Source organism: Myotis nattereri (genome assembly GCF_964212035.1).
Source record: "Myotis nattereri genome assembly, chromosome: 3".
NCBI classification, from domain to species: Eukaryota; Metazoa; Chordata; class Mammalia; order Chiroptera; family Vespertilionidae; genus Myotis; species Myotis nattereri.
Genome location: NC_138077.1, coordinates 122751004 through 122770691, shown reverse-complemented (window position 1 = coordinate 122770691; position 19688 = coordinate 122751004). Strand labels below are relative to the sequence as shown.

The following is a 19688-nucleotide window of genomic DNA, read 5'->3' as shown; positions in this document are numbered from 1 at the left end:
GCTTAAAGTATTACAAAGAGTATTATATATGTCTCCTTTTTTTCCCCCCTTGACTTTCCCCTGACCTCCCCTACCCCCCAGTGTCTTATGTCCATTGGTTATGCTTATATGCATGCATACAAGTCCTTCAGACCCATGCTTGGCATAGAATATACTGAAATATATTACAAATATATAATAAATAACTGCGGGAATTGTTCTAGCAGAACAGAATATAAATGCTATAAACCTTATAATTAACTAAATATCACAATTTGGGGAGATAGGAGTTAGTACTATTATTCTAATGCTAATTTCCTCATCTTTCATAGTATAGGTTCAGGTTGAGGCTTCAATATAAATCATGAGTTTTTTTTTCCTCCTTAAATAATGATTTATATCTCTTAATATTTAAAATTTGGTTAACTTGAAAGAAATCTTCTAGGAATCAATATTATAGGCCGACGAATGAACAGCTGTCAAAACTATAGTTTCTTTAGCTTTATTCCCTTATGTTAAAATTCAAGTAGAGCTACATAATTTAAAAATTATAAATAGGGATGATTTCATTTGGACTGCTGTTCTTTCTGTCTTACTTTCTCTGCCTTTCTGAGCTTCTGTCTGTACATTAGCACAGGGGTGACTTTGAGAGTGAGCGTCTCCGGAGGATAACGACAAGCATTGCTGCTTCAGGTTGGGAGATGGTGCAAATGTGATACATTTTTAATTACAAATAGTCATACATGGAGGACACCATTGGCAAATGAAGAAAAGAAAGAGTTAAAAATCACCTCTGGAAATGAGGCTAGAAATACGAGTAGTGGGACAGGATTAACCGTGGGAAAGTCTTCTATCCTCTTGGACCCCTTCAGTTCCAGATCAAAAGTCTAATAATTCTAGATTATTGAGGGCAATAGTATTTTAACAATAGTATTCAAACAATAGTATTTTAGAGAAAACAGCATAACTCAGTATTGCATTAGCTGTCTGAGCTTTATAAGTAAACCTTCCTCTTAATGTTGGAGTCAACAAATAGGGCTTTTGAACACATAATTCTCTACCTCCTTTTATGGGTTTTCTTTTTCAGAAATGTTTCATGCTTTTGTTGTCAGAGACCTGAGTTCATAAGGGAAGAGAACTGGAAGGACCAGGGATCACAGTGGGACCTGAATCAGTGGCTGGGTTTTCTTCCAGATACAGAGGTCCATCTGATGCTGCGATTGGACCTCTGCTCTGTTTAACAAGGGCCACTAATGTCCAAGAAGCTCAGTTCTTTTCCAGATTCTGGATCAAATCTCATCTTAGACAGCAATTTAAAGAGAAATTAGAAAGACTTCTGATAAAATATTTGGGTTCAGGGTTTAGATTCAAGACACTGGAGGAAGGGTCTGTTAAGAAGAAATAATTCTGCTCAAAAGAATAGGAGCCACAGGAGGGAATTCGGTTATCTTGGGAACTGGTTATCCATAAACTTCTGGCTGACAGAATCTTTCTCTTAATCACCGTGACCTGACTAGTTTAACATACTGCCTGGCATAAAGGAGAAACACAGTAGTTGATGAATGAAAAATAACTAAATATATAAAAACAAGAAAGAGTCCCATTTGGTTCTTACTGGGGAGCAAATTGCACCCTTGATGTTGGAAATGAAGAAGTCACTAGAGTGGTGAAAAAATTTAGTGCTATTAGGAATTGGCTGAGGTATGAAACTAGGGCTCCTTCAACATCTTCCCATCAACTTGCCTTAAGGGTTTTGGAATTCTCTTTTTAGAGATTTATTCATAATGGGGATGTGGCAGAAGTGGGACCACCACATCTAACACACCTGCTTCTGCATAAAACAACCAGGAAAGCTAAAACAGACACCCTCCCAACAATAACAGTCAACATCCCTCCCCCCCAACAGTAATGACAAAACAGTAAATTAAGCAAAATGCCTCCCCAAAATTAGATGTCATGCTATATTGATGATGTGATATTTCCCCAGAGTTAAATTATTCTATTAAATATTGATTTTCTTTTATAAAAAGATCTCTATTTATTGAACCTTTTGGGGGGTTATATCAGAATCTTCTACCTTGAAAGGATTAAAATAGAGACCTTCCAAGCCAATGAGTAAGAACAACTTCCTTCCACCTACAGAACATCTTGCTGCCAAGGTAAGAAATGACAGACCAATACTATTTATGCCAAAGATGGCATTTCTTGGGCCCCAAATGATATGTCTGGAAACCCTCTATTTACTGACTTTATTCTTATTGCTAAATTATCTTTTGTTACAAATAAAGTTCACTGTAGTTCGCCTTTGGATGGAGAAAAACCATTTGCAAAGTCTCTCTGCTATCCCTTCTTGAGCTATTTCAGTATGAAGGTTTGGAAATTGATTTTTTCATAACTTAGGAAGAATGTATCAACAGCCTGTCTATGGCTTTTTTGGCCACCATATACAAAATCATGGAAATTTAGCTGCTTCTGATGTAGTCGTGTTGGGCCTTTGCATTTAGCTGGCATTTTCGTATATGGGGTGAAGGCATTTTTTTTTATGGATTTATATTGTGTGTGTGTTTTTTTTTAAATTGTTTTATTGCTTAAAGTATTACAAAGGGTATTACATATGTATCCTTTTTCCCCCCCTGCCCTTGACAATCCCCTGGCCTCCCCTACCCCCCAGTGTCTTATGTCCATTGGTTATGCTTATATGCATGCATACAAGTCCTTTGGTTGATCTCTTACCCCCCTCCCTCCTGCCCCCCAACCCTCCCCGGCCTTCCCGCTGCAGTTTGACAATCTGTTTGAGGCAGCTCTGCCTCTGTATCTATTATTGTTCAAAAGTTTATAATGGTCTCTATTATCCATGAATGAGTGAGATCATGTGGTATTTTTCCTTCATTGACTGGCTTATTTCACTTAGCATAATGCTCTCCAGTTCTATCCATGACGTTGCAAATGGTAAGAGTTCCTTCCTTTTTAGAGCAGCATAGTATTCCATTGTGTAGATGTACCACAGTTTTCTAATCCATTCATCTACTGATGGGCACTTAGGCTGTTTCCAGATCTTAGCTATGGTGAATTGTGCTGCTATGAACACATGGGTGCACATATCCTTTCTGATTGGTATTTCTGGTTTCTTGGGTGAAATGAAAACTTTATATGGTGGGTAGTCATGTCCTAGACCTGTATCTTCCCTGACAAAGGTTAATCTTTACTTTGAATTTCATGTAACCAACTCGAGTCTTCTCTTTTGATTGTAAATGTATAAAATAAGGGGCAAAACGGCCATTCTCTGGACCATTGTCCCAGTCCCTTGAGATTTTGCTTCCAGGCAAATTATTGACAGTTTGGCTGACAGAAATTCTTCACAGGTTTGACTGTTTCTTACTTTGACATTTACTTGATGCAGTCAGCAGAATTCCAAAGAAGCTCACCCAGGGGAGATTAAAAGCTTCTGAAATTTTGGCTACTTGAGTTTTGATTATACTTTTAGCTACGTTACCCCAGTCCAGAACACTGGGGATGACAAGCACAATGGCAATGCTGTAGTATAGCCCAAATGTACACATGGATTTTTATTATTTGCCCAGGGAAATTGGTCTCTCAGTCACTGTGTAATTCAGAGGGAATTCCCCATTGGGAATTATTTTTACTTATAGCAACTTACCAACCCTTAAGGCTGTTGTTCCCAGCAGGGAATGCCTTAACCCAGAGAAAACATAAAAATCACCAATATATATATTTGTATTCCTGAAATGGTGGCATTGGGATAAAATCCAGTTGCCATGCCACAAATGGACCTAAAGCAGTGATGGCGAACCTTTGGAGCTCAGCGTGTCAGCATTTTGAAAAACCCTAACTTTGGTGCCGTGTCACATATAGAAATTTTTTGATATTTGCAACCATAGTAAAACAAAGACTTATATTTTTGATATTTATTTTATATATTTAAATGCCATTTCACAAAAAAAAATCAACCAAAAAAATGAGTTCGCATGTCACCTCTGACACGCATGTCATAGGTTCGCCATCACTGACCTAAAGGAAGTAGGAAATGTCCTTGGGATCCATGGAGTGGCTTTCTGGGTTACATTTTGGACAGTTAGAACATCTGTTGTGCACTTTATGAGCTACTGTAGGAGAAGGCGTCCAGTAATATTGTTTACTCCATGAGATCATCTTTCAGGACCCCAATGTGTTAGTTCATATACAAGTTGAAGTACAGGGAATTGGGACTCTAGAGGTAAAATAGATTTCTGATTGGTTCTAAGGCATATCTGTCTGTCTGGGTCAAAGGTGCCCTCTTTTTGTTGCCATAGTATTTTTTCATAGCTCTCTATTGAAAATGGAAAAGATAGTCTTTTTTTTTTTATTATTTAACAGAAAGTAAGGAACTTCTTAGGTTTGGATAACTTGATTGTTCAGTGCTGCCTGCTTAGCTGCAGCATTTGAAAAACGATTTCCTTTTGCTTTCATGGTGGTAACTTTAGAATGTCCTGGGGATTTGATCATTGTCCATTGTTTGGTATTTAAAAATTTTGCAAATAGTTTTCCATTTTTTATGGACTTTCCTGAGAAGTTAAGAAGCCTCGCTGTCTGCATAACATTCCAAAGTCATAAGCTAATTTTCCTATTTATTTTTCAGATAAGGTTTATCTGTGAACCAAATTAAGTCAGTATTATCAATAAGAGTTTCCTGAAAATCATCCCTAGGAACAAGAAGTGGTTAGTAAACTAAATACAATTCTGGGTTTCTTTTTTTTGGTAAAGAGGGTAACAAAGTTTTGTAGGATTAAGGCAATTACACTGAGTTAAAACAATGTAATGTGTAGAAAGCAGGAGCATTTTATGAGAAGTCAATCGACTGACAGAGAAGTGTTGAGTGTGATGAGAGTTCAGTGAAGATTCAACAGATTCGGAACATAAATAGTTAAAGGAGAGCCCATGAAAACATCTTTGGTCTGTTTATGTAATACTAGAGGCCCGGTGCAAGAAAATTTGTGCATTTGGGGGGGGGGGTCCCTCAGCCCAGCCTGTGCCCTCTCACAGTCTGGGACCCCTCAGGGGATGACACCCTGCTGGCTTAGGGCTGCTCCCAGGGGATTGGGCCTAAGATGGCAATCAGACATCCCTCTGGCAGCCCAGCAGCCCTTGGGGGATGTCCATGTGCCAGTGGGGAGCAGGCCTAAATTGCAGTCGGACATCCTTAGTGCTGCTGAGGAGGCAGGAGAGGCTCCCTCCACCACCGCTGTACTGGCAGCCGTCAGCCTGGCTTGTGGCTCAGTAGAGCTCCCCTCTGTGGGAGCTCACTGACCACCAGGGGGCAGCTCCTGCATTGAGCGTCTGACCCCTGGTGGTCAGTGTGTGTCATAGTGACCAGTCATTCCCAGTCTTTCTGCTGTTAGGGTCAGTTTGCATATTACCCTTTTACTATATAGGATAGAGGCCTGGTGCCCGGGTGGGGGCCTACTGGTTTGCCCTGAAGGGTGTTCCGGATCAGGGTGGGGGTCCTGCTTGGGTGCCTGGCCAGCCTGGATAAGGGGATGATGGCTGTTCGCAGCTGGTCACATCCCCTTCAGGGTGGGGGGGTCCCCACTGGGGTGCCTGGTCAGTCTGGGTGAGGGGCTGAGGGCTGTTTTAAGGCTGGTGGGTGACTGAAGCTCCCAAGCTCTCCTTTTTTTCTTTTTTTTTAATTCTAGGATTTATTTACCTTCTATGGCTGTCACTGGAAATAAGAGCCAGCTTTAGTTCTGAGGCTTGGCTCCAGCTCTGAGACCTCGGCTGCTGAAAGCAGGTTTCTGGGTTTGTTTAGCTTCTATAATTGCAACATTGTTTCTTAGAGTGCAGCTCAGAGCGGGGCTGTGGCAGGCAGGGAACCTTGGCTTCCTCCTTCACTGGAGCAAGTAAGCCTCATGTTCACTTCAGCTGCCTGGCTGCCAGCCGCCATCTTGGTTGGCAGTTAATTTGCATATTGTCCCCTGATTAGCCAATGGGAAGCATGTTGGAGGTACAGTTAATTACCATGTTTGTCTATTATTAGATAGGACTAGAGGCCCGGTGCAAAAATATTTGTGCACTCGAGGGGGTCTCTCAGCCCGGCCTATGCCCTCTTGCAGTCTGGGACCCCTCAGGGGATGTCTACCTGCTGGCTTAGGCCTGCTCCCTGGGGGATCGGGCCCAAGCTGGCAGTCAGACATCCATCCCTCTGGCAGCCCAGCAGCCGTCGGGGGATGTCCACTTACCAGCAGGGAGCAGACCTAAGCTGCAGTTGGACATCCTTAGTGCTGCTGAGGAGGCGAGAGAGGCTCCCACCACCACCACTGTACTGGCAGCCATCAGCCTGGCTTGTGGCTGAGCAGAGCTCCCCCTGTGAGAGTGCACTGACCACCAGGGGGCAGCTCCTGCATTGAGCATCTGCACCCTGGTGGTCAGTGTGTGTCATAGTGACCAGTCATTCCCAGTGGTTCTGCTGTTAGGGTCAATTTGCATATTACTCTTTTATTATATGGGATAGAGGCCTGGTGCCCAGGTGGGGGCCGGCTGGTTTGTCCTGAAGGGTGTCCCGGATAAGGTGGGGGTCCCACTCGGGTGCCTGACCAGCCTGGATGAGGGGATGATGGCTGTTTGCAGTTGGCCACACCCCCTTCAGGGTGGGTGTCCCCACTGGGTTGCCTGGCCAGCCTGGGTGAGGGGATGATGGCTGTTTGCAGGCTGGTCAAGCCCCCCGCCACCCCGACAGTGGGGACCCTCACCCCATGGAGGTTTGGCCAGCCTGGGTGAGGGGCTGATGACTGTTTTCAGGCTGGCCATACCCCCTGTAGGGTGGGATTCCCTATTGGGGTGCCTGGCCAGTCTGTGTGAGGGGCTGAGGGCCGTTTTCAGGCTGGCCAAGCACTCTTGTGACAGAAGCTCCCAGCCCCTCCTTTTTTTCTTTTTTCTTTTTTTATTCTGCGGTTTATTTACCTTCTATAATTGAAACTTTGTTGCTTTGAGTGGAGCTCAGAGCCGCTGATGCAGCTTGGCTTCCTCCATCATTGGGGCAAGCAAGCCTCCTGCTTGCTCCAGCTCTGTGGTTACCAGCCATCATCTTGGTTGGGTTAATTTGCATATAGTAGCTCTGATTGGCTGTTGGGCATGGCTTAAGGTGTAGCAAAGGTATTGTCAATTTGCATGTTTGCCTTTTATTAGTTTAGATAGCTGTAGTAGAGATCACCCTTTTACAGGAATGGAGCTTTTTCCTACTGAATGTGGTTGCTGACTATAATACCCTATAGGCCTATGATGCTCTCCATGTTTCTGAATTAGAACTCCTAAAGCATTTCCTTTACTTTCATGTGTGAAAAGGAAGGAAGGAAGTTTATAATTTGGATGTCCCAGAGCAGGAGTTTTAGACAATACTTCCTTTAGAGCAGTGGTTCTCATCCTGTGGGTCACGACCCCTATGGGGGTCGAAAGACCCTTTCGCAGGGGTCACCTAAGACAACCGGAAAACACATATATAATTACATATTGTTTTCATGATTAATCACTATACTTTAATTATGTTCAATTTGTAACAATGAAAATACATCCTGCATATCTGATATTTACATTAGGATTCATAAGAGTAGCCAAATTATAGTTATGAAGTAGCAATGAAAATAATTTTATGGTTGGGGGTTACCACAACAGGAAGAACTGTATTAAAGGGTCGCGGCATTAGGAAGGTTGAGAACCACTGCTTTAGAGCCTCTACAGCTTGTTTCCCTTTGGTGTTTTATTTAATTGATTAGGTTGATTTTACTTTATATATATATTTTATTGATTTCAGGGAGAAGGGAGAGGGAGAAAGAGATAAAAATTTCAATGATGAGAAACAATCATTGATTGGCTGCCTCCTGCAGGCTCCCTACTGGGGATCAAACCTGAAACATAGGAACGTGCCCTGACCTAAAATTCAACTGACAACATATTGATGCATGGGATGATGCTCAACCAACTGAGCCACACTGGCTAGGGCCATAGCGGCATTATTCACAATAGCCAAGAGGTAGAAGCAACTCAGTGTCCATGGATGGATGAATGAATGAACAAAATGTGATTTATACATACAATGGAACATTGTTCCACCTTAAAAGAGAAGGAATTTTTGACATATGCTACTACATGGATGAAACTTGAGGATATTTTGCTAAGTGAAATAAGTCTGTTACAAAAGGGTAAATATTGGATGATTCTATGTATATCAGGTTCCTAGGGTAGGCAAATTCAGAGACAGAAAGTCTCTGCCAGAAGCTGGGGGAAAGGAGATGGGCCTCACTGTTTAATGGCACAGAGTTTCGGTTTTGCAAGGTGAAAAGAATTCTGTGGATGGATGGTCCCATAGTAGAACAACAATGTGAAGATACTTAATACATAGTGTTTCAAACTGTACACTTAAGTGTTTAATCCCATGTTATGTCTGTATTACCACAGTAAACAAAGGAGCTGTGCATGATGACTCTTATCTTTGGGTGGAGTTTCCAATAACTTTGTTTTGTTTATTTTCTAATTTCCCAAACTGGCATATATATATTTGTTATGTGCTTTCAAATTATTTGAGCTAAAAACATACATGCATATCCTATCTAATAAAAGAGAAACATGGTAATTGGCGCATGACCACTACCCTTCCCATTGGCTAATCAGGGCAATATGCAAATTAACTGCCAGCCAAGATGGCGGCCAGCAGCCAGGCAGCTTGAAACTAACATGAGGCTTGCTTGCTTCAGTGACGGAGGACTCCAACGTTCCCCACCTGCCGCTGCAGGCCTCTGGGCTGCAAGTCTAAGCAACTATGTAACAAATATAGAAGCTAAACAAAACCCCAGAAACCTGCTTTAGTCCTGGGCTTCAGCCAGCAGAATCACAACATTGTAAGCAAAGGCCAGAAACCTACTTTCAGCAGCAGAGGCCTAAGAGCTGGAGCCAAGCCTCAAAGCTAAAGCTGGCCCAGAATAAAAAAAAAAAGAAAAAAGGAGCGGTTGGGAGCTTCAGTCACCCCCAGCCTGAAAACAGCCCTCAGCCCCTCACCCAGACTGGCCAGGCACGCAAGTGGGGACCCCCACCCTGAAGGGTGTGTGACCAGCTGCAAACAGCCATCATCCCCTCACCCAGGCTGGCCAGGCACCCCAGTGGGGACCCCCACCCTGATCCAGGACACCCTTCAGGGCAAACCAGCCAGCACCCACCTGTGCACCGGGCCTCTACCCTATATAGTAAAAGGGTAATATGCCTCCCAGCACCGGGATCAGTGAGACAGGGGGCAGCGCCCAAACCCCCTGATCACCCTGCGGCTCTGTGTGTGATGGGGCGGGGCCACAACCTCCCTATCCACCCTGCTCTGCTCGTGACAGGGGAAGGCGCCCCAACCCCCTGATCAGCCCTGCTCTGTGCCTTATAGGGGGGAGCTCCCCAACCCCCTGATTGCCCTGTGGTTCTGTGTGTGACAGGGTGCAGTGCCCACCCCCCCACGGGCCCTGCTCTGTGTGTGAGGGGGTAGAGCCATAACCTCCCCATCAGCCCTGCCTTGAGTGTGAGAGTGGCGGCGCCCCAACCCCCTGATCGGCCCTGCTCTGTGGGTGATAGAGGGTGGTGCCCCAACCCCCTGATGGGCCCTGCTCTGTGTGTGACAGGGGGCAGCACCCCAACCCCCTGATTGGCCCTGTTCTGTGTGTGACAGGAGGTGGCGCCGCAATCTCCCCATCGACCCTGCCTTGAGTGTGACAGGGGACGGTTCCCCAACCCCCCAATCGGCCCTGCTCTGAGCCCGACCAGGGGCTGCACCTAGGGATTGGGCCTGCCCTCTGCCACCTGGGAGCAGGCATAAGCCAGCAGGGCGTTATCTCCCGAGGGGGTCCCAGACTGCGAGAGGGCACAGGCCGGGCTGAGGGACCCCCCTTCCCCCGAGTGCACAAATTTTTGTGCACCGGGCCTCTAGTCCTATATAATAAAAGAGAAACATGGTAATTAGCCGTAACTTCGCTACCCTTCCCATTGGCTAATCAGGGCGATATGCACTCTAACTGCCAACCGAGATGGTGGCCAGCAGCGAGGCACTGAAGCGAACAGGAGGCTTCCTTGCTCCAGTGACGGAGGAAGCCAAGGTTCCCTGCCTTCTGCTGCCAGCCTCTGAGCTGCAACTCTAAGAAACATTGTTGCAAATATAAAAGGTAAACATTCCCCAGAAACCTGCTTTCAGCCAGCCGGGCTTCAGCCAGCAGGATCGCAACAGTGTTACAATTATAGAACCCAAAGAAACCCAGATCCCTGCTTTCAGCAGCTGAGGTCTCAGAGCTGCAGCTGGGCCTCAGAGCTAAAACCAGCTCTCAGCTCCAGTGACAGCCATAGAAGGTAAATAAATTCCAGAATAAAAATGGAAAAAGAAAAAAGGAGTGGTTGGGAGCCTCAGTTGCCCGCCAGCCTGAAAACAGCCATCATCCCCTCACCCAGACTGGCCAGGCACGCCAGTGGGGACCCCCACCCTGAAGCAACAAGATGGCAGCTAATTTGCATACTGAAGGCAGGCAGCAGCGGGAAAGGCTGTCCGCGGTCCGGGACCCGGATCTGTGACCATGTTGGGTGGGGAGCAGTGCTTAAGGCTGTCCGCGGTCTGGGACCCAGATTTGTGATCTGGCGGATGGGGGGCAGTGCTTGAGGCTTTCCACCGTCTGGGACCCGGATCCGTGACTTGGCAGGCGGTGGGGAGTGCTTGAGGCTGTCGGCGGTCTGGGACCCGGATCCATATCCTGGCGGGCGAGGGGCAGCGCTTGAGGCTGTCCATGGGACCAAGACACGGATCTGGAACCCTGCCATGTGGGGGGCAGTGCTTGAGGCTGTCCATGGGACCAAGACATGGATCTGTGACCCTGCTGGGCAGGGGGCAGCGCTTGAGACTGTCCGCGGTCCTGGGACATGGATCTGTGACCCTTCCCGGCGGGGAGGCAGCTCACACAGGGGCGGATCGGCCGGGGTTGGGCAGGGCAGGATGCCTGGCTTCCGCCCAGCCCCAGTTACTCTGGGCAGGTGAGCAGCGCAGAGAGCCTCTGGATAGGGGAGGCAGGCGGGCGGAGGGCGGCCTGTACTCCCCACATGGCGGTGGTGACAGTTGTGAGCTCGCCAAGCAGAGCCTGCAGGCTGAGCTGAAGTAGCGCCTGCAGGCCATCAGTGCCCAGGAGTGGCTGCGCAAGATCTGCCTCCTGGCCCAGAAGGTGCAGGATTGCAGGGACAGCCACCGTGGCGGGCCAGACTGACGTCCTCCTGGCCGCACCACGGGGGTTTGCAGATCTGCAAAGCCAGAGACTCCGGTGTGCACATCCCCCCTGGTATGCGAACATCCCCCAGCACACTGTCACCCTCCCGCACCTGCAACAGTTGCAAACCAAGGTGTGCACAAGTTCCCCCTGCCTCTCCACCACACTTCCATCAACCCAGCATGCCTAACACCCCCACAGGATGTGCACACATCCCCTCTGATCCGCTCATGTCCTTTGGAGAGTGTCTGGGTGTTCTGGGTGCTGAGAGTGGGCGCCTGTGAGATGATAGTGAGAGGGCGGAGTGGTGATGCCCTGTTCCCAAGGAGGCCAGTGCAGCTACGAGATCACCTCTGAGGCAGGAGCAGGTGCAGACAGACACACCTGGTGGGCGTGGGCGGCCCTCGCTGAGGTGCCTTCGGTCAGTGTTCAAGATCAAGAACCCAGAGGTGGAGATGAATTCCGTCCTCTCAGTGAAACAGTGGGATAGTCAGGGTGACTGTAGAGGAGGAATGTGCACTTTGGGTGCCAGCACCCATGAGCGAAGGCTGCCCTGACTGAGCCTCGCTTGCTTGGGGCCTCGCGCACTCCTGCCAGGCAGCAGGTGACAGGACGTGCTTTTCTGAATTAATGAGAGAAAACATTGATAATCTAATGGGAGATCCCTTGTATGTAACTTTCCGTCTCTCTCTTGCAGCCTGTAAGATTCTCTCTTTGTCCTGAACATTTGCCATGGTAATTATGATGTGTCTTGGTGTGGGTCTTTTCGGGTTCACCTTGTTTGGGACTCTCTGGGCTTGTGTGACTTTTTTCTTCCCCATCTCAGGGAAGTTTTCTGATATTATTTCTTCAAATAGGTTTTCTGATCCTTGTTCATCTTTCTGTTGTTCTGGCACCCCTATTATTCGTATGTTGTTTCGTTTCATGTTGTCCAAAAGCTCCCTTAGGCTCTCCTCCTGTCTTTTAATTTTTTTCTCCAATTGCAGTACATTTTGGGTGTGTTTTGCTTCCTTGTCTTCTAATTCACTAATTCGGTCCTCCGCTTCTCCTAGTCTACTGTTGATACTTTCAATGGTGTTTTTTATTGCAGCTATATCACTCTTCATTTCTTCTTGGGTCTTACTTAAGTTGTTGATTTTTTTATCTGTTTCTTCTAGCTTCTTCCATGTGTTATTGATTTTTTCATCTGTTTCTTCTTGCTTCTTGCATAGGTAGTTGACTTTTTCATCTGTTTCTTCTTGCTTCTTGCAGAAGTTGTTGATTTTTTCCTCCATCCGGTTTATGCACTCTAGGACCCTTATTCTGAATTCTTTTTCTGTCATGTTGCATGCCTCTGTATTACTTAGCTGCTTTTCTGGAGAGTCCTCCTTCTCTTTCCTTTGGGGGTTTCTTTGTCTACCCATGTTTGATCTCACTGACATATCTAGACATTGAGTCGTTCAGTGGCTGCTCCCTGGGTGGTAGTGACTCCTTGGGCTGTGGTTGCTCTTCGGGCGGTTGCGGTAGCAGCTGCTCCTCAGTTGGCAGCAGCTCCTCTGGAGGGTGCTGTTCACAGCTGTGGTGGCTCTTCTGGCTGGTGGGGGGAGGCTTCACGTACAGCTGCTGGTCCTCAGACAGAGGGTGTGTGCTCAGGAGGCTGCTGTTGCTTGGATCTGCTGCATTCATTTAAAGGCACAAAATACAACACAACAAGGCACCACGTACCTGGCACTAAACACAAATATATTCACGATATTAATAACCCCAAATAAAGGTGACCACCCGAATTAAGAGAATTAGGGGATAAGGAAGAAAGAAGAGAAAAAGATAAAAGAGAAAAAAGAAAAGAAAAGAAAAGAAAAGTAGGGAAGAAAAAAAAAAGGAGTGCAAAAATGAAATTGGGAAAAAGGAGGGGGAAAGAAAAGAGAACAAAAAAGAGCGAAAAGAGAGAATGAAGTAGAAGAGGGGAAGAGACTATGTATATGAGGAGAAAACTCCTATAGAACCACCACTAATCCCAACAAATTCCAGCAACAGCTCCCTGGAGATGAATGCAAACTAGAAACAACCAATAATATCAAGAGAAGCAAGGGAAAACAGAAGCACAAAAATAACTGGGGGAGTGGGGGTGGAGGGAGGGGAAAAACCAGCAGAAAAAAAGAAAAAGAATAAGCAAAACAGCCTCACAACCAGTCCTAAAACACACACACACACACACACACACACACACACACAGACACAAAACAACAACAACAACAACAACAAAAACAATATACTCAACAATCAAGCAAACAGCAACAAAACAATAGAAAGATAAAAGAAGAAAAAAAAATTTGGATAGTGAAGAAAGATAAGGGATATATGCATAAGGATTTAGAGCAGTGGATTGGAAATAGGATATATAAGTAGGGTGAAATTTTGACAGGAGGTAAACGGAATGAATAGGGAAAATCTAAAGCAGGAATAGGGTAGGAGAAACAGGACAACAAAAGGGGAAAAGTGAGGGAGAGGGTTTTAGCATAGAGGTAAAATTGAGGTAGGGAAAATTGATGCTAAAGGAACGATGAAAATAGAATGGAGAACACTAATCCCAAAATAAAATAAAGAGAAAATAAAATGGGACTTTAAAAAATGGTAAAATGGTAGCAGTAATAATACTGATTAAAAATAAAAATGTAGTAATTAAAAGGGTAACATCAGGTGATGGAAAAAGAAGAAAAAAAAATTGGTTTCTTAGTTAAAAGGTGAAAAAAGAAAAAAAAATTTGCAGTAGTGAAGGTCCTTCAGTTCTTCTACTTGTCAGTATGGCTTGCCTTAGTCCTGTCAGGTATTCAGGAGAGTGTTGAATTTCCCTGCGATACACTGTTCCTCCATGTTGTAAACCACAGTCCTGATTTTAAAGCAGGCCGTATTTGTTTCCCAGACTGCCTTAATTTGTATTTAGCTAAGAGTCAGTTTGTGGTTCAGCCTCTGGGTGGCAGTGTTTTTGGGTTGGCCTCTGAGGCTATAGGGCCTCTCTGTCCAGTAGCTTGGGTTTATCATCTCTATTGCACTTAAAACTGGTTTGGGGAAGTCCACTGCCCAGAGCTGGTTCCTTAATAGTTACCCGCTCTGTTTTGTTGCTGGGATTGAAAATCCCTCTATAGGCCAGACCCTGTTAACTCCCAGGGACTGATCAGATTATTTTAATCCTTGATCTCCTTCAGGTAGAATCTGGGTGTGGCTGTGCTCCTTGCCTGGGGGCTAGGTGGAGGAGTCCCACCCTCTGGAGAGAATGGCTGCCCAGATCCTGGGCCCAGGGGTGTCTCAGCACTCAATTTGCTGCCACCTCTCCCGGCCCCCCCTCTCTCCTCAGTCTCTCCCCAGATTCCACTCGTCCGCACCTTCTCCCTCTCTTCAGCACAGGTGAGTGTCTGTATCCGAAATGTCTTATGAACAGGATTCAGTGAAAACAAACAAACAAACAAACGCCGGCCGCGGAAACTGGGAAGGCTGAGTTTCTGTAAGCTCTTCTCTTACCGGCACTGTATGGTCTGGTCAGCTCTTCAGGCTACCCCCTTTAGGCTCAGTCCTCTGTGCTCACAGAACCCAGATTTCAAATCCCCTGGCACCAGGAATCCCACGGATCTCCTTTCCCCAGTCAGGGGCTGTGCCTGTCCCAAGGGACGCGGCTGTCTGCCACACGGTCTCCCTCCGACCCTCTGGGCTCAGAGGTCTGCCAAACTTTCCTGCCCAAATCCCTGGTTGTTGTTTTTTTACCTTTCCAGGGGAGTTCTGCCCTTCCCGGCTGCAAACCATCTCACCAGCTGAGTAATTTCGCCAATTTGGGGTGGGTGTTATTAGTTTCAGCTGCTCACTCCATTTGCTCCGGGACATGACCTGGGACACGTCTGCCTATATCGCCGCCATCTTCTGTCTCCTCCAATGAGAGAAAACGTTGATTCTCCTGCTGCCCATGAAGGTGGAAAGTGAAGTGGGGAGACATGTGGAGAGTGAGCAAGGTTCCCTGTCTGGGATTCCAAATCTTCTGTTGGTTTCTTTCACCGCTGACTAGAGAGATACAGGGTGTCCCCCCAAAATGTATACACACTTTGAATCCCTACTAATTCCAATGGTTTTAAGCATAAGAAAGAAACAACAATGGAGCTGTTATCTGTTAAAAGTGTGGGCACAAACAGGTAGTTGGACATTCCCTGAGGGGTCTCAGATTGGAGAGGGTGAAGGCCAGACTGAGGGGCCCCTTTCCCCTCCTACCCCAGTGCACGAATTTCGTGCACCGGGCTACTAGTAAGAAAGAATAAACTAATAGAGAAAAGTAGCTTCCAGAGTTATGCAATTATAGATGATTTGTCTTTTCTTTCCCAAAATGACCTCAATTGTAACAGCAAAGTGACTCTGGAAAACAGAGGTTTAGTAATAAACTTAACTTTTTACTTGGCAGTAGCCCAGCCAATAAAATAACCATAGTTTTATTAAATAAGGTTTTAAAAAAATAAAACAATGCTAAACTTATAATAATTTGCTAAAATTTTAAGAAGCAATGTTGACCTATAAAAGTTTTCATTCAGTAATAAGCCTTCTTTGAGGGTCATCTTTTCTTCTCTTTTCCTACTTTCCAGGGTGCATGTGGATGGATCTGCTGCTCCTTTCCTGGGGGGATGCATTTTATAGCAGCCGTGAGAGAGGCGAGGCTGGACCCAGAGCAGCGCCTTTGGTGCCCAGTGCCCACTTGTTGACAGTAGATTCCAGCTGAGTGTTTTCTGTCTGTGCCATGGGCCCTCTTGATGGCTCTCCAGCTAAGTCTCGGTGAATTTCTTTGGAGTCCCCCTGTTTCAAAAAGAAATTTTTTCTTTTCCATGTACCCCTATTTTACGTCAGACTATCTCAAACCAACCCTCCTGATTTGGTGAGATCTCCCAGCTATTTTCACATGACATGGTGACCAAAATGTAATGTTTATTTATAGAGAACTACATTCTTTTTTTTTTTGTTAGAACAACTCAGCAAAATAAAATTCCTGTTTATTGTGGACAACATTGTTTCACACATACATCGAACAGGCCAAAAAAAATAAACAGCAATTTCATAGACAAAATAAGGGAAAAAAAGAAACCTTTTTATCTTTGGCCTTTTTAACCATCTCATACAAACCAACTACTTATAGTACAGCTAAGTACATACACAAAAAGTTACTGGAATGCTCGGAATAAGATTGATTTTGTTGTTGTTGTTTTTGCTTTTTTTACAAGGTTTTTTTTCTCCTTTGAGATTATAATGAACATGGTCACACCACAAGTAAAGTCAGAAGTAGGACAGAGAATGCTCCAAAGGCTGGTTTGGTCATCCCAAGATCATTAAAAATGGCTGACCCCTAACAATATGTACAAAAATATAAAATGTAAATAAAAAATACAAACAAATTTTCCTTTTTAAAGTACTTTTAAGAAAAAAAGCAGAGCAGGGCCTTGGAAGTTTTGGTTCTTTTTTCCTCCCCTGTTGCAAATTCACGTTGTGGTTTTGGTTGGGTGGTGGAGAGTGCGTGTCATCTGCAGGTGGCGCTGCCTGAGGTGGGTGGGTAGGCAGGTGGGCGGGAGTCTCTACTCGAAGGTGACCACGTTTAGATTCTGAGACGGGAAGTGGAGGGTGAATAGGTCACGGAGGCCTTTAACTTTTCCTTTTTTTGCTGTCTAGTCATCCTCATCGGCCTTCTGCTTCTTGGTGTCAACATCATCATCCTCATCATCTTCAGCTGCCCGTTTGCATGTAGCTGCCTCAGCCGCCTCATCTTCATCTCCATCCTCTTCCTCACCATCACCTTCCTCTTCCTCCTCCTCCTCCTCCCCCCCTTCTTCCTCTTCTTCATCTACCTCATTGTCAGCCTCCTGCTCCCCATTTTCCTCATTAGCGTTCCCATTCGCAGGTGCATCTCTTCCATTCTCTGCCTCCTCCACAATTCCTTCTTCTCCTTTAAGTCCTTGGTGGTGATCTCGGAGCTGGTGTCCACGGCCGTGTCTGACATGGTGGGGCACACTGGTGATCCTATGCAGCGGATTTTTTTTTTTAAAAAAGCAAGAGTTGGAGGACTCTGGCGAAGAAGCTGCCGGAGTCCGTGGCGGTGGAGGAGGCGCGCGGCGGAGGTGGTTGCAGCGAGCCGAGAGGGAGCCACAGGAACAATGCAAAGGTGGCTTTTCAGAGCAGCCAGTGGGCGAGAACTACATTCTTTATTCATAGAAGATGGTTTACAAATTACAGTCAAACTTTGGTTCTCGAACAACTCCAATCTTGAACAATTCAGTTTTCAAGCAAGTTGTTCACAGAAAAAAATATCTCAGTTGTTCAGCAAAACTTTAGTTCTTGACCCAACAAGCCTTTCATGCTGATAGTTCAACATGACAAAAAGTGTCTTTCAGGAGACCAAAGAGAGAATGCTCAAGTATGAGTCAGTTTATGGCTATCCCTCAAGCCTCAAGTTGTCAACATCTCAGGAAACTGTTCTCTCTCTCTCTCTCTCTCTCTCTCTCTCTCTCTCTCTCTCTATATATATATATATATATATATATATATATAGCTTTTCTTGGTGTTGAAATTGAGGATTAACAAAATTTTAAGACATGAAGAGGTGATCAATGTTGCTAAGAGTGTGAAAGGGCTCATGAACAATGATCACAGGCAATTGAAGAGAAAGAAAAATGGTTGATTTGTATAAACGGAAAGCAGTTAGCTGCTCACAGCATTTCAGAGGCAGCGATATGTGAAAAAACGAAGATGCTGCGCACCAACCTCCTGAAAGACACCTGGAATCAGTGCTGAAAGTGATTCCTTTAAGGCTTTAAGTGATTCCTTTAGGGGTTGGTTTGATAAATTTAAGAGAAGAGTGTTTATAGATTAAACAGTACTTTAGATATGTACTGTGCATGAGAAAGGTTAAAATGAAATCATTTGGGGGGTCTGGAACAGATTAATTCAATTTACATGGTTTCTAATGGGAAAAATGATTTGTTTTCAAACACATTGCTTCTCGAACTAGAATGAATTAAGTTGACGTTCCACTGTGTATTAGACACACAACATGTAGGGAGAACCAGCAGCAATAGGGGGTGTTTATGTAATGATTCAGGCTCTGGAATCACACTGCCAGTTCTAGTCCTGACTTCATCAATGACAACTGCCTGTTGGAACTGGAATAAGCTCAGTGATCCTCTAAAGCAGCGGTTCTCAACCTGTGGGTTGCGACATCTTTGGCAGTCGAATGACCCTTTCACAGGGGTCGCCTAAGACCAGCCTGCACATCAGATATTTACATTACGATTCATAACAGTAGCAACATTACAGTTATGAAGTAGCAATGAAAATAATTTTATGGTTGTGTCACAACATGAGGAACTGTATTTAAAGGGCCAGAAGGTTGAGAACCACTGCTCTAAAGTGAGGTAGTAACTGTTCTGACCCCAGCATGTTGTGATGAGGCTTAAATGAGGGAATGTATATGAAGTGCTGCAAGCAGTGCCTGGCACAGAGAGGTGCAGCAGGCAGGTCCTGGACGGTGTCTGGGAGCCTGCCCTGGTCTTATTGCTCAGGGTCAGTGGTCATGATCGCAGATAGAATTGGCTGCTTTGTGAATAAATCAATGTATTAGTTTCCTATTGCTTCTATAACAAATTACCACTAACTTACTGGCTGAAAACAGTCGAGGTCTTTTATCTTACAATTCTGGATGTCAGGAGTCCAGGAACAAGTAGGAGGGCTGGTTCTATCTGGAGGCTCTGGGGGAAAATCCATTTCCTTGACTTTACCAACTTGTAGAGGCCACATGAAATCCTTGGCTTGTGGCCCTGCACTACTCTGACCTTTGCTTCTGTCCTCCCACCGTTTTCTCTGATGTTGGCCCTCCTGCTTCTGTCTTATAAAAGCCATATGATTGCATTGAGCCCACCCAGATAGTCCAGGATAGCCTCCCTAAATCAAGAGCCTAAACTTCATCTCATTTGTAAAGTCTTTTTTGGCCACGTCACAGTCTCAGGTTCCAGGGATTAGGATGTGGACATCTTTGTGGGGCAATTATTCTGCTGACCATATCCAGTGTGTACTGATGGGGCACTGACACCTCGGTGACTGAAGGAGGGCTTGGTTGATGTGCTTCTGTGTTGAGCTTTAGATCCAGCCTTTCCCTGATGATCCTTTAGACCACAGACTTGCTTGTGTAGCAGGAAATGTGTTTTTCTTGACCCTGAGCATGTCCTCTGCCCTGGCCATGGTCTTCATGGGAACAAAAGGAAACAGTACTGCTCAGGTGGCCCAGCTATGGCAGCTGTCACATAGGAAGAACAATGGAATGTGGGTTTTTTCACTTATTCCATAGACCCGATCTTTTCACACCTTCACACCAGCTGATGGAAGTCAATGTGGCCCTTATGTGGCACAAGGGGCACCGTAGGATGAAGAAAGGACTGACATGGGTAGAAAGGTGAC

At 45.5% G+C, this 19688-nt stretch overlaps 1 pseudogene across 1 annotated transcript; it reads right to left on the bottom strand.

Annotated features, from left to right (window-relative positions):
* Positions 1-16208: 16208 nt before the first annotated feature.
* On the bottom strand, positions 16209-17238 carry LOC308517286 (prothymosin alpha-like; annotated as a pseudogene). Its single transcript has one exon. The product of its transcript is annotated as a prothymosin alpha-like (transcript).
* Between the last annotated feature and the right edge of the window lie 2450 nt (positions 17239-19688).